The following is a 16,445-nucleotide window of genomic DNA, read 5'->3' as shown; positions in this document are numbered from 1 at the left end:
AAGACATAGTCCTTAGGCAGATTGGTCCACCATTGCAATTTGAGCTCAAGATCTTGTTAATCATGTACTCCCCAGCTTCATTATACAGAGGCGTACTGTACTTGTATTTGTGAGTGGTGTGGTATATGACAGGGAAGGTTAGCCTCATACAGTGCAGTGGCTCAATGTATAACTCTGGCCTGATGGAAAATTCTGTGCCTGTGAATGCAGGCAGTTTCATTCCTAAAAACTTCTCGAGGATGCTATGGTGACACTGATTCGGATTTCCCGCATCTCTATTGAGAGAGAGAGAGAGAGAGAGAGAGAGAGAGAGAGAGAGAGAGAGAGAGAGAGAGAGAGAATCTTCCAGAACTTAATAAACGGCGGAGGTGAGTCAAGAGTCAGAAATATAGTCGGATAATTGGACGTGAGTAAAGGTGACATGGTAAATAGTCTCGGCATACACACACACACACACACACACACACACACACACACACACACACACTGACATTTGCAGCAATCAGAGTTCACCCGTGGAATTAAGATACACCAGTGCTCTCCGACACACGGAGCGATTTCATTGGTTGTTCGGTGATTTGCGACAGGTAATAACATGCTCTACCAATTCAGGTTTACATTGCTACAATACCCAAATCTCTCTCTCTCTCTCTCTCTCTCTCTCTCTCTCTCTCTCTCTCTCTCTCTCTCGGTGCATATATATATATATATATATATATATATATATATATATATATACTGGTATATATATATATATATATATATACACACACACACACACACACAGATGTATATGTAGCTGCTACCCATGTATCTATTGTATCTAGCTAGCTAGCTATCTGTCTATCTATCAATAACTCAAACTGTAAAGCCATGTACTTTCATTATTTTTAATGTGACAAGGAGTCAAAACTAACAGATACATGCGAGCTCCAAAAATATAATTCAGCTGTTGCCATTGTGTCAGCAAGCTACAGCTGGGCAGCTCTCGTCCTGTAATGCAGTACAATAATAGTCTTCCTCTTTACATTGCACCTGCTGGGGTATCCGGTGTTGCCCAGTGACGGTTTGCTCTGCTTGCTGTTGCTACATATCTCGAACAGAGTGACAGAATTCCCGGCAATGTGCTTTATACACGAGTTGCATTAATATGGTAATTCGTAAAGTAGTTGTGTGAATGAACCTCATTCGCTTATGCTTTCTAATAACTTGTATGTTGTGCACAAGGTCTTAGAGCAAGCCATACTAAAACCGAGTGCAGTAATGTTCCAATTTCCTCCAGCAAAGTCACAAGAACAGAGTGCCAGCTGGTGCAGATGATCACCAAAAGCAAAGCCCTTAACATTTATACCTCCGTGACCTTTGATGCCGTACGGTATACATCACTATCCATAATGGTTACTTTGGAAATGGGAGAATGTGTACATAAAAGGGTGTTAAGTAAAGGCAAGCAGATTATGTGACTACAAAACCATTTCTCTCTCTCTCTCTCTCTCTCTCTCTCTCTCTCTCTCTCTCAGTCCATTTGTATTTACATTATGGGGGCTCTCAAAAAAACATGACAAGTAACTTCTACATTTGATCATACACCTTAGTCACATCCCATCCTAACCTGGTGTATCATTTCGCAATAGACTTTAGGGATCCAAATCACTTGCAAATTATATCATATCATTTCCATTTTTTTTTTTTTCGTGATAAACAAAATCATTATATTGGCTGTATAGTTCCGGTAAAAAACAAAATGAGATTCCAGTTGACAGATTCGTATTAATCCATTTTCTGCTTACGTTCTCATAATGTTTTCAAAAGTACTGTATTATCCATTCTATCTGTCTGTCTATAGCCCAGACGCCTCAGTCCCGTAAGGAGTGGCCACAAACACCTCGCCTCCATGTCGCCCTGTCCCCTGCCATTTCGCTGCCCTCCCTTCAGGTCACACACCCCTCTCACATATACAGTACCTCTCCACTCCATCCTTTCATCTCATCCTCGGCCTCCCCCTCCCTCGCCCCCTTACTCATATACAACAGTCCGTATTCTCGTCAGTTAAGGAAGCTCTGTAGCACCTCTTCCTCAGCGATTTATTTTTTCATTTCTTCTGGTTAGCATAAATTAGTATGTTATTTACGCTGAAAGTGCGGGTATTATAATTATTTATATCACACAAAAGGAGAGAATAACAAGTAATAAGCAAAATAAATCGCTTAGGAAGAGGCGTTAGGGAGCTTCTTCAGTCAACAAGATGGGTCAGCGTTTCTCTCAAGACCCTGTGATGTAACTGATGCTTCACTTTACTTAACCTCTTCAGCCCGGAAGCGGCATTTTGACTTTTATATAATCCAGTTTAGAAATGACCTCTTTGGGTTGTACGTGTTGGGCTGTACGTGTTGGGTTGTTCGTGTCTCATTAAACCGATAACTGATGCTGTGTTGGCAGGATCACGGCTCTGCAATACGTCGTTTTTCCACGAACCCTGAAGACAAAATATAAAGATTGTGTAGGTACGTGTCTGTAGATAAATTTCAGAGACGTATTCTAACAGGTAGACTAATGTTGACAAAAGAATGTTTAGATATGACATGGCTGCTTCATCCGTTAGTCCTGCCCCATTTATAGTATGGAAATAAACAGTTGAAAAACAATATTCAGAATGATCGTTTACAAGAGATGAGGTTCAGTTCAAGTCTGCTGCACTTACAAAGACTTACTTAGTAGGAAAATTATCTTTGTACCCTTTATTTTGAAGAGTTACATTGCCTGCAGAAAGTGTCAGGTGTATGCAGTTCTGTGACTCGACAACCACCAGAGAGGTCTGAATTATAACCAGTGTGATGTATAATATTGGCGTCATCATCATCCACAAGCCAGGCTCTTCACAAATCCAGCAACACGCAAGGGATAATGTCATGGCGCTAATTTATCAACACTAACATCACCACCTGTTTCCCTCGCCTGCCACGGAGAAGAGAAACTACCGGTGATTTGGACATCCAGCAAGTTAAACATCCTAATGACAGCGTGTTAATTACATCATCTGTCAGAGCAATCCGAGGTGACAAGAAAATTCTGGTAGTGACAGTGGTATTAATTTAGCATCCAGGAAAGCAATCGCTCCAGTATGTGAGTAATGCGAGGCAATCCCGATAGGCAGTAAAGGAAGTGAACGACGAGGAGATTAATGTGGCAATGATGTCCCCTTGTTTATACCCGGGTGACTCCATACTGAGGAGCCTACCAAAACAACAGATTAGGTACTGGACTTATATTCTCCACACTGAAGCACCACGACCCAATAGAGCAAGGGGTCGGGGAACCCATTTCGGGTATTACCCAAAAATTTATTTGAATAAATTGAATTTGCCTACATCTAAAAAAAAAAAAAAAAAAAAAAAGCCACGTCTGTATACACATTTGTCAATAGTAAGGCGGCAAAACAACAAATATCATGATACATTTTATATGGTTTTACTTCTTGTTCGCTAAAACTTAAATAATTTACATGAAAAATCAGTAACATACCGCAAGCATTACCTCTCATACCGCACACATTACCCTTAAAATTTTAGATTCACCCCATTTGTGGTCTTATACCCCTGTCCCCCGACCCCTGCAATAGAGATAACGATGATTTAGTCGCTGCAGTATTCACTCACGATGCCTGAATAAAAGTGGGAGGTGACTGTGTTGATTCTGAAGGATAAGATCAGGAAGTACATTTATTCCAACAGTAATTACAACGCCTCCCTGTCACCAATATTCCACATTTTAATGTGTCCTGTTTACCGCGCACGAGCGATAAATAACAATAAAGGAGAGAATATGATTGACAATTCTCACCAACGAAGTATTTTTAAGTCGTGAATAAACAATACTATTCCTGTGGTTAACACTGCACCGAGTTGATTTACTTCAAAGCAGTTATGTTAAAAGATAATCATTTTTCACCACTATATCTGTATTTATTAGTATCAATGCCTACTTTGATCTGCATTCATATGTCAGACCATTATTGCTGTTATGTGAACATTTCCTACTATGTATTTGAAAGCAAGACTGACAAACGTTAGGTGAGCTCGATAAAGAAGCTAATGAGGATAGAATTGTGAGACGCAGATAAGTATGAGAAGTAATCACAGGAAGATCAGCTGGGGTGCATGAATAGATTGCAGTTGATTCTGCTGTAGATAATACTTCGTGAAGGCAGCTTTGTTTCTTTTATGGGAGGGGGGAATATGACGATAGTCAAAAAAAGAAAAAGAAACATAGAGAAGGGTAACTCCTATATACTGTACTTGTGTGTTTGAGCTATTAATTCGACACACTACACGACCCACGTGATGAAGTATTTACGTGAACATGACCCTCACACCCACAACGAGGCTGAACAACGACAAAAACACAACACTGGTTGGCTGGAGGTTTTTCCTGTCACGTAAAATGATGTCCGGGATGCAGGGTGGTTTACAGTCACTTAAATTATCTGGAGTACGATAGCCGACCCTCGAACCCTCCACATGGCGGGCTTTCCAAGGTCCACAAATAAATAATATGGGATGGGCTGCTAAAGTGTTTTACTATATACAAAGGCGCTGATGAGGAGCCTACACATGATGCCGCTGTGCAGTCTGGGTGAAGAGACACTGCTGCGGTGTCCACCCGGAAGCTAAAACTCCTCATATTCCCCTGCACCTCGCCGTAGGGAAGAGTTTTGGTCCGACCTTGGAGAGGCGCTGTCTACCACAAGGGAAAGAGGAGAAGGATGGCTCCCTACACGGTGTATGTACTGTATTGTACCTATAGGACGGCCCCACAGAAGCAGTTGTTTACCTGTGAAGGATGAGTCTGCTCGGCCATACAGACCGGTGTAAACCAACAACAGCTATATGCAAAAACTCCTTAGGCTATTTATGTATGTATAAAAGTATGCCATGAGAGCTGGAACTCAATATGCCAGAGGGAAGAAAGAACTAGTGAAGCTTCAGGTCGAGGGTGACATAGGGTGGCTAGAAGCAGGGAAGTCCGCCTGTGCCCGTGAGTGTTGTGATGGCATTAAAGCCAGAGAATATATTTTTGTTTATAGAAGAATTGTACCTGATACACCCCGTCCAGGTTTACGAGTACAGCATTATAGCATGGGTCATAATTGGGTTGGTCAAGGATCTTGATGGCTGAACTCACACCTGGCAAGTTTAGGACGTCAGCCTCTATCAGTCCAGCGGTGGAAAAGTATAATTGATGAGGAAGCCTTATGTTGTGAGAGGAGATGAATCATAACGGGTGAGTGGAGGTGTTGTGACACACAAGGGTTCGCGAGGGGGACGTTCTTTCACAATTTACAGGACTTGTACACCATCAGCATGCCGGTGGGAGGGTCTTTAGAATTTATTAGACCTAGTATTATTCTACAGTAGGTAGACAATTGCACTATTCTTCTGGGTTACTTAAAATATTGCAAAAGATTTCTTAATTTTCTGTCTTCTTCCTCATCAAACAAAAAATGTTCTTTGTAGTATGTTAGGGAGATTAATTCAGAGACAGGCAAACAATCGTCAGTTGCATCCTCAACTTGCCGGTGTTACCTCCGAGTAAAAATCCGTGAATCTACTGAGGTAGAATAGCAAAGTCTAACCAAAGGTTAGAGAAAAGGAAAGTGAACGAAGTCATGCAGGGTCATGATAACGTTGGTGATGATGGCTGTGATGGTGGGAGTTAGTTTACTATTCAGCTAGACTGTGGAGTAACGCTAATGGGTAGAGAATATATTAAGTTGTTTAATTCACAGTAATTTTAACTGAAGTACAGTATTTAAATATACTGTAAATGATATGTTAATGTACATCTAGACCTTCAAATAATTAACGCTGAGGAAGGGAAATTCAAAGAGAATCTGAGATAATTCACCAGAAAAGGGGACCATATGAATCCACAACCAACTATATTCTTTCTACTCAAACTTGGCCTAAAACTGCGATCTCTTAAATGTCGTGTTGCAAAAATAAATCAAAAGTAGACTATGATTCTGGTCATGAAATGTTATGGAATGGACGTAGAACAGCAACATTTTCTTACTCTGCCACTGAGCTAAGTGAAATAACCAGCAAATGGACGAAAATCTGGACCAGGTTAAAGTGAAAAGAGTTTAGTATCCCATGTGATGCGGGAGTCGCAGGAATTAATATGTCTGTCACTTAAAACTGGGTCACGCAGAAATCATTTTTTCTCGAGCAGTTATGAGGAAATTTACCATATATTGAGGTTTTTTGTTTCACGACAGAACATATACATTGGTAGTCAGATACGTTCATGACCATCTACCTCTTTCTTCATAGCAACAGCCACTAAAATTAAGTTAGTGGCACCAAATAAGTGCAACTCTCTTGTGTTTGCTCTGATTTCCATTGAAATTTCTGTACATATAAGATATTTCTGTACATATAAGATTGCACTGTGCAGTTGACTCTTGTGCCGTGTGGTGCGGTGAGGATTTGTCCCTTCTCCCCTTGGGGCTAAGCTATGAATAAATGTGTGTGTGTAGGTAAGTAATTTGGGAGTGTGTCGTCGTGTCTCGACTACCCCTATATATTTGGGGGAAGCAGCCTAGGTATGTAGGATATTTAGAAATTATAAAACTTGGGACTGCTTTATCTTTCTCATCCACGATTTTCACCATTTAAGGAGAAAGTAGTTTATAGAGTGAGGATAAGAGAGTCATGAGGCCAGATCAATACAGTATTCGCAGGGGAAGCATACCAATGTAATGTCATTAGACCAGAGATGAGAGCAACCATAAAGGAAAAAAAATAACATAGCATTACAAAGAAATCAAAGAGCAGTCTAATCTACATCAGCGTTGTAAGACCCAGTTTTACTAATAAATAAAATGGTAGTCCGTCTTTGTGGCGTAATTAACGATGATATGCCTCACGGTCAATGACAAAAGCATCAGTATTCCAGTAACTATAAGGAAGCAGTGTTGGTCGTATCATCCTTTCTAAACACGATCATAAATTATAGGATCCCAATAGGACCTGAGGTGCCGTGTGTGTTTGTGTGTGTGTGTACGCTTTTATGATTTGAAATGAAAGAGCACTTGTATGTATTCTATATATTTGTGATTATACGTGATGGAGAGAGAGAGAGAGAGAGAGAGAGAGAGTGTTACAGAAGATACTGATAAACTCTCCTCCAGTAAGCAAAAGTTCCAACTTTTTAGTTATTTATTTTTTTCATTTTGCCATATTGTCTACATAATATTTTCCAATCACTATGTCCCACAAACTTCAACCAAAATATTTTATCTGTCGATTGATCTTTAAACAGACACGCTAATCGAGGAAGGGATGGCCGGAAAGTAATTGTTTTCATTTGACTGCATCCTTCGCCATCAGTCTGCCCTTTCTCCAACTCACACCCCTATCACATATACCCCACCATCCCACCCATCCATCTTATCTCTTTCTTTCATTTTATCCACATTCTCCAAATCAATCTCTCCTCAGTTCTCTCATCCTTTATATGGTTATATCCCTTCTGGCAATTATATGAATTTAATATGTAGCGTCAGTTTTCATCATTCCTATACAAAACCTTTATATATTTAATTGTTTATTTGTTGTATATAGTTATTTTTGTTTGCGGGCACAGCATCTATTTCTGTCTGTTTCAGGGCAGTTGTTGGCATTCCTCATGTACTCACACTATCACCATAAGGTTGGCCTTGTTTTAATGCTTTCTGCGTTTCTGTTATTAGGTTTCCAGACATATATATATATATATATATATATATATATATATATATAAATATATATATATATATATATATATATATATATGTGTGTGTGTGTGTGTGTGTGTGTGTGTGTGTGTGTGTACAGTATATACTGGCTGCCACGATGTAAAGCTCTCTGTTTCCACCCCTCCCTTTTTCCAAATATCTATTGTTTCCCTGATTTCTTTTCTTATGCAACAGTATTTTCTATCTATCTATCTGTTGCCAGACGCCTTAATCTCGTAAGGGGTGGCCACAAACATATCGCCTCCTTGTCGCCCTGTCCGTTGCACTGCCCCACTCCCAGCACACGCCGCCTCCCTCATATCCCTCTCCACTCCGTCCATCCATTTCATTCTGGGCCGCCCCTCCCTCACTCCCATACATCTCACTCTGCATACACCCTCCTCATTAGTCTCTCGCTCTCCATCCTCTCCACATGGCCAAACTGTATTTTAACAGTGGTTCATTTGTGTGTCTGAAAAGAAAGATCTCCTGTACCGACAAGTGGGTATTCAGTCGCAGTCTTCCTCGGACATCTACCACTCTGCTTGTTCATTGTACTAGGCCACATTCAGTGACGGGTGACCCAGAAGAGCATAACCGTAACATTCCCTCGGTTACAGGTGCTACCTCCCTCTCTCCCCTCAGCTGCTCACCCCTCACCCTGATGCGGTCCTCATGCCTTGGCACGTACCGGCGAAATAGCCCGTAACTTCAGCAGACTTTACCATTTTGGCTTTCAACGACTGGGTGAAAGTTATGACGAAGTCTGGGTGGGTAAAATATTCGTGGGCTGACTGTCAAACCAGGCTGGCTTCCATGAAACGCCAGAATCAGCTCGTCTTTTGTGATCTCCTCTGGCCCAGGTGTTGATGGCTGGGATCTGGTGCGTGTTATTGTTTTTCCATTTACCTTTTTCTTCTTTTTAATGAATATTCACTTCTCTTTAGTTCTGCCCCAAGCGCCTATAACATTACTTGTTTATTTTGCATCGTCAGTTGTCAGTCACGTATTTTTATCTACCTAGCTGACAACTCTGTTGCTGAATAGTTGTATCGTTTTCATTTTCTCATGTTGTAGTTCCTCTCTCTCTCTCTCTCTCTCTCTGAACTAATAGTGTATGGTTGTAGGCTATTTCATTAATGTACACTGCTAACATTAATACATCGGGAGTAATGACGACAGCAAGAAAGTAATACTAACGAAGGGATCACTTGCTGAAAAGTGAAAGCTATGTGATTCTGAACGCTGAAAATATAGCATAGTAATATTGCAGTTTACTTATACATGTTTGAAACGTGATACTGTGGATTAATTATTATCTCCAGTGTTCATTGAAGGAAGCGTTGCCATTTGTTTACGATATTTGCTTTTGCGCTCACTCTTTCCAGTGAGAGGACATGAAGTGATGATAGGGACTGTGGCGGGTGAATGGGGAGAGACTTCACCTTATATCATCCTTATGCTCTCCCCACATCTCTCATTAGGTCGGGAAATATTGTTTCCAGTGATTGTGGATCGAAGAAGGATGCACCAAAGACTGTGGGCCGGTCTGGAGCTCACCGTCATGCTCCTTCCACTTCCCTTTTCTTCTTTTCTTTTCATTTCTTGGCGTCCCTCTTGTCTATCTTTCCCTGCCCAGCACCACTTCGTCTCACTCTGTCCTTCACTTTGCCCGCGACCCAGATGCTCCTCTTGCTTCCCTCCTCGTCGCTTCCACTTCTCGTTTTTACCGTGTCTCTTCCCATTCTCTCCGCAATATTCAGTGTTCTTTCTCTCCTCTCGCTGAAGTTCAGCTTCTTCCCAGTCATGTAACCCGCCAACCTCAGTGTCTTGTGTCTCAGCTGCCTTCACTATACAGCGAGTCCTTTTGTTCCCCTGGCCTGTTCTCACTTTCTCTCTCCTCACTTGACAATGCTCTCATCTTTCTCTCTCCCAGTTCTACTGAGAGGCGGTATAAATTGCCCAGTTTGGAAACTTACTCACACCTTGTTTCCTTACTGGTACATTTCTGATTCTGTTCCGTTACTTGATTTTTAATGTGTTACTCATGCAGTCTCTATTGGCATTTAAAATATATAAGAACCCAAAGAGAAGTGATATAGTAATGTGTAGTTTGGAAAAAATAAATCGCTAAGGAAGAGATACTACGGAAGTCTTCTTAATGGACAAGAATATGGGCCGAATTTCTCTTATCTGGAGTTCCATTTACAGGTTCCCTTCTTCTTTTTCCCTTTCCGTCTTCTTCTTTTCCTTTTTAATAACATTGAATTTCATATCCTGACTCCTACAGCTTTGATTTCAGTATTATTTTGTGATTATTGTTGGTGTGTGTGTGTGTGTGTGTGTGTGTGTGTGTGTGTCTGTGTTATTCAGTGTTGTCTTTATCAATACAACCTCTATATCTCCTTACCTGAAAATATTCACCTTACAAATGACTCCATGTAATCTGGACGAATTGAACATTGGTAGGATGTGTCCATAGTCTAATACTACTTAACATTTTTGGAAACCAGCTGATGATTTGGAAGTGCCTTGCTCACACATACTATATTATTCCTTAATTTTGCAAGGCTCATAATTCCATTTCTTATCCATTGTGATGTGACGTTGCAGCTCATCCCATTACGTTCACCAGAAAATTAATTACAAGGATGATACTACTCAGATAATTACTATATATTCTAGATAAAAATAAGAGTGGTTACTAGATACCAGTACTAAAAGAAACCTTACTTTCCCCCGTAAGCCTTCACTTTTATCAGTTTCATAATTTCAACATACGGCAGTGACAGTTTCTCATAAAATTGCTAGGAAGTATTACGGTATGTACAAGTATTGCCCAATGTAAAAGGTGTGGGAGTAGTATAATCCAGTGCTATGGGTCTCCAGTAACCTCAAAAATTTCCCCCTTAAGGTTATTCCGTCAGTCTTTTTTCACCTCATGACCCTGATATGGGGTGTGTTGGGGTTATGAGTCTGGCTGTCAACGGTGGGTAATGAGTGTGGGGGTGGATTGGGGCGAGGGTGAGAAGTGGTGTTGTATTAGTGAGGAGGTATAGGTGATGAAGAGTGTGGATGGAGATGGGGGAGGAAGTGTAGTAAATGAGAGGAGGGCTGAGTGTTGTGAGAGTGTAGTAAGCTGCAGTATTTTTCAGAATGTGATGTTAATAGTTTACGTTCACCCAGAAAGTAAGTTACGTATGCATTTGCTTTGTGGATGTTGGTAGAGACCTCACATTCCACTTAATGTGAAAAAATCAAAGCTTGTTCCTCAGTCTGATTCATTACATTCTCTCACCTTTTGTGCTGTACATACATCATCCTTCCACCAAGACAGATCAGAAAGGAGACACATACTTGCATTGCTGTTGTTGTCATCAAAATGATAATCAATAAGAATGTCTACTATCAAGTGTCCCTTAGCGCAAAGTAAATATTGTATTGTGCTTCTTGCAGGTCTACAGTCTATGGAGACTCTACAGATCTGATACAGTACATCGTGACACTACAGATCTACAGTACGTGGTGAGCTCTGCACATCAACAGTACGTGGATGACATCACTGTAGCCATTTGACATCACTGTAGCCATTTGGCATCCACTGTAAGCCACTTGCACAAACCTTCACTCTTGCCATTTGACATCACTGCTGGCACGTGCTCCTTTTGCCGACAGCCTCACTGCTGCCATTTGACATCACTGCTGCCATTTGACATCACTCCTGCCTGCATTTGACATCACTGCCTTGCCATTTGAACATCACTGTCCCTGCCATTTGACATCACTGTTGCCATTTGACATCACTGCTGCCATTTTGACATCACTCACCTGCCATTTGACATCACTCCTGCCCATTCAAACTTCCACTGGATAATAATACACAATCTCTAATTGGATCACTTCCACACTGTCCATATCACACACTTTAAAAGCAGAGCAGTGCAAATAATGGAAAACCTTTTGACCAGTTGCAAAACTAACTGAGCACGGTCTATACTTCAAGACACAGAAGAAGCATTGGACAGTACCGACATAGATTCTTTTCTAGACACTGACAACAGAATCAGTACAATAGTCAATCAAATCAATCTATATCCTGAGTGGCGACAATAAACACTCACCCAGACTTCTTCCTCAAACAAAACAACTCTTCAAGGACAAAAACTCAAATGTAACCATTAAGACTCATCCCACCCTAACAGAACTGGAAATCCATGCACAATCAGTAGCAATACCAGCCATGAACTTATCCAAAACTCACAAACAAGAGAACTGAAAAAATTTTGTGTAGTCACTCCTAGGTCATTTAACAAGGAGCAAAAAAAAAAAAAAAAAAAAAAGTAAAAGTAAACCCCAATTTCACAAACTCATGAAGCCCAACTATACAATGATGTAACTGTTCTCTAGCTAAGGGAAAAAATCTATTAAACTTCTTGTACATCAGTAAGTCTCACACAGAGCTATATCAAAAGACTCCCAGAAATCAAAAAGAACATACAGAAACAGAAAGCCTCCATTTACCTCACTTAAAACTCATAAAATCATTAACATCACATCAAAACGGTAAACAGTTAGCGAACCAGAGAAGATCTAAAAACATGTCCTCTTAAAGCACCTTGGTTCCCGTAGCAATAAATACCCTGTATACATATTAAAGACCACTCACCCTCCCCATAACTTTATAAGAGTATAAAACTTCCAAGGTGGACTGCGAACGAAACACTCCAGCTACTTACCGCTCCTCAGCGTCAATTCAGTTCACCTCAAATAACTTCAGTGCTAGAAATAAAGAAACATTATGAACCTCACGAACAATTACAAACAAAACCAATCTCTTGCCAACAATACCACTGTACATCCTAATAAAAAATCTTGGGGACAAATATGTAAGATGATTTCAAGAAACGGTTGGCAGCTTCTCCCAAAATGAGAAGGCCAAGTGCTCTATCAAAACCAAAGCCTCTGTATTCAGAACACTATTCAGTACTGTTCCACAGGGCTCAGTTCTTTGGCCCTAATTTTAAAACATTTATTTGCATGACTGCCAACCCTTCTCGTTTCAGTAATAGTACTGTCCTATACCGATGTTCTTAGCAGTAGCTTCACAACACCCCAAAATCACTAGGAAACTGACTTAGACAGAACAGAATAACCCGCCCCACGAACCAAATGAACCATCACCCTCTTCACTCCGGACAGATATAGATCTCAAACTCACCAACATGTTACCTCACCCACATGTTTCCCTCTTTAACCATCCACTCCCTGATGGAAAGAAGACCCCATATTCCTAAGACTCACCTTGGATGCACACATGACCTTTTTCTCAGCACACAAGTAACACTTCCCACAGGCACTTCTTTTGAACAACAGAAAGAATCCCCTGAAATACCGCTCTCCAAACAACCCATTAGAACAACTTTGAACTGCTTTCTCAGGATGAGACCTTCCCCAACCTGAACCAGGATAAGCATGGATAAGCTTAGAAATGACAACAAAGCCTCATGAATAATAACAGAATGAACCTAACTCTGTTAATGATATGATTATCTCCATAAAGAAGCAAAAATATTCAAAGATCATTGTAATGAATTGAGAGACACGCAATTCATCGTTTCAGCTACAAGAACTATACAATACATCACCCCAGCATACAAAACAAACCAACAAACCAAAAAAAAAACCCTGACACTACCAGAGTATTTAAGCAACATCGTCTTCTCCCCCACCTAAAGCTACATTTCACAAGCATATGGCCTTCAAGTAGCTGCCCAAAACCTTCAAGGCTATTAAACTTTCTCCTACATGAACGACTACCAGACATCTACGCCTCAGAAACTACCCTGTCCCAGAGAAACGAGTGCATGAGTAAAGTCTGCCTTTTACATATCATCCTTTGCTCCTAAAATATCAGTACATAATACTCACAAATAACCCACTTTGCCCACATCAAGCAATGCAGCCTCCCACACTACAGAATATTAACTCACCTCACCCACCACACTAACACAACACAGTCTTGCAACACTGGTCTCAACAAAAGATCCACTCTGTCAGAACTGTCATATCCAGCTTCATTCTCACACACACAGGCCATATCCCCTTTCACACACACACACACACACACACACACACACACACACACACACACACACACACACACACACACACACACACACACCCACACACACACACAGACACACACACACACACACACACACACACACACACACACACACACACACACACACACACACACACACACACACACACACACACATTATTTTCTTTTCTGCATTCATAACCCTCACATTCCCTCACTACGACTTACCTCACGTTCACTTCTCACACACAATTCCGTTCACTCACACACACAACTGCTAGAAACCCAGGCATTCTGTTCACATTCACACATGACTTCAACTTCATCGTTTAAGTGCAAACCCAGACACTGATCCAAGACCCATGCACAATGTGCTTCACTACACGTTTAACCCCCACCCGTGCACACACCACCATTTGCTACTCCACTCACTGCACACACACACACACACAACTAATCACACACACACACACACACACACACACACACACACACACATATACACACACACACACATACACACACACACACACACACACATATATACACACACACTGCATTGCATACACACCACGCGTCAGTTTCTCCACCATCTTCTTACTCTCTTACACACACACACACACACACACACACACACACACACACACACACACACACACCAAACGCTCTCTCTCTCTCTCTAACAGACACACACACACACACACACACACACACACACACACACACACACACACACACACACGCGTCGGAGCAAGACATGTCATCTGCTCTTGCTTCACTCACCGCGATTATCGAAACTAAGGAAAGAAGAGATTTAGATAACGTGATAAAGATAAAGTGATAAAAATTGATAACAGTGACTAAATGAAACAAAATCATTAGGGAGCCGAATGCTAATCGCCCACCATAAGTTACGTACAAACCAAATTTGAAGAAAATATCTCTTATCTTTTGTTGAAATATTTGCCAAAATGCACTTTGATAGATGGCGGCTGGCATTGGGTCGTCTTTGATCAAATCCACTCCAAAGTTAAGCACTTCTGCCTATCCACATACGTGTTGCTATTTCCTGAAGGTTTGAGTGAAAAGTTGTCCACAAGTCTTCTGATATATTTGGGAACACACACACACACACACACACACACACACACACACACACACACACACATACACACACACACACACACACACACACACACACACACACACACTGTCGAGGCAAAACATAACACCCTAATTCGCTTTGCAAAAAAGTGCGGATACAATAATCACGGGATACTTATTATTCATTATTATTATTATTATTACTACTACTACTACTACTAATACTATTACGGCAACCACTACTACTACTACTACTACAACTACTACTAGTACTACTACACACCACCACCACCACAACCACTACAACTACTACTACTACAAAAAGGACTCAGTGATGGTATGGAATGCGGATAACGACAAATTGCCACATATCCGGCAGAATGTGAAATAAGGAGTCTAATTAAATTTGCACAAGACTGTAGGAAAAGGCTGGTAGGCACAGAAGGCGGAACCGAAAAAGTTATGAAGTGTTGGGAAAAAGTAAGAGAGAGAAAGAGAGAGAGAGAGAGAGAGAGAGAGAGAGAGAGAGAGAGAGAGTAGAAGTGGTAAGCTGAGAAGAGGCCGGTATAACTGGGTGCTGTGGATTAAGCTTCTCAAGGGTGTTCGAAGGCAAGTTATGGGCGAAGTCAATGGCGATATGGGATGAAATGGTTGTCAGCAGGAATATAATGAGAACCAGAGTGAAAACAGGAGATTATAATGAGAAAAGTTTTTGTAGTCAGTAATTTTTTAAAAGTCTACTGGCAGCTTGTAAGAAAATATTCATACTCAAATGCAACATTGCTGAACCCTTGTCTCTCTTTCGTCTCATCAACTCGTTTCTATCCCATCTCTTCCTTCATGTATTCTGTATTCATTCTCATCTCACTGGTATCACTACCTCTTTTTACTCTAACCTGACCTAAAATTGACATCTATTTTGAGTACTGAACACTAAAAGCATGAATTAACAGATGATTATGATGCTAGTCACATGAAGAAGTGGTGTAAAAAGATTGCAGAGTCACAACTTCACTGTCTTCTTGTACCATCAGAGCTATGTGAATAAAGCTACGAAAATACGATCATTAATGCCAAGGTTAAGAAATTACTATAGCAAACTGACAACGTAACGTGACGTAGCTGATTACAATAAACACTAACTTCAACCAGCCTATAACCCTAAACTAGCAAAATGACACTTCCTATGTTATCCCAGCCTAGCCTCACTTACATTGCATCACTTATATTTTTCCTACATCACATAGGGTTATGGGGATGAAGTGTGATCAATGCCATTGTTTATAAGCTTGACCCCTGTGACCAGATGGATTGCTGTCCACGGTGAATTGAGGGGTTGTAAAAATGGGTGAGAGCAGTGGAAATGAGTTATTTGAGAGGAGCCTGTGGAGTCACATGGAGAGACAGACTGACAAATGAGGATCTGTGAAAGAGCGTTGTGGTGTGGATGTGGATGTGATA

The sequence above is a fragment of the Coenobita brevimanus genome, chromosome 6 (assembly GCF_032717465.1).
Source record: "Coenobita brevimanus isolate Jiangsu-jjx chromosome 6, ASM3271746v2, whole genome shotgun sequence".
Taxonomy (NCBI): Eukaryota; Metazoa; Arthropoda; class Malacostraca; order Decapoda; family Coenobitidae; genus Coenobita; species Coenobita brevimanus.
This window is presented reverse-complemented; position numbering follows the sequence as displayed.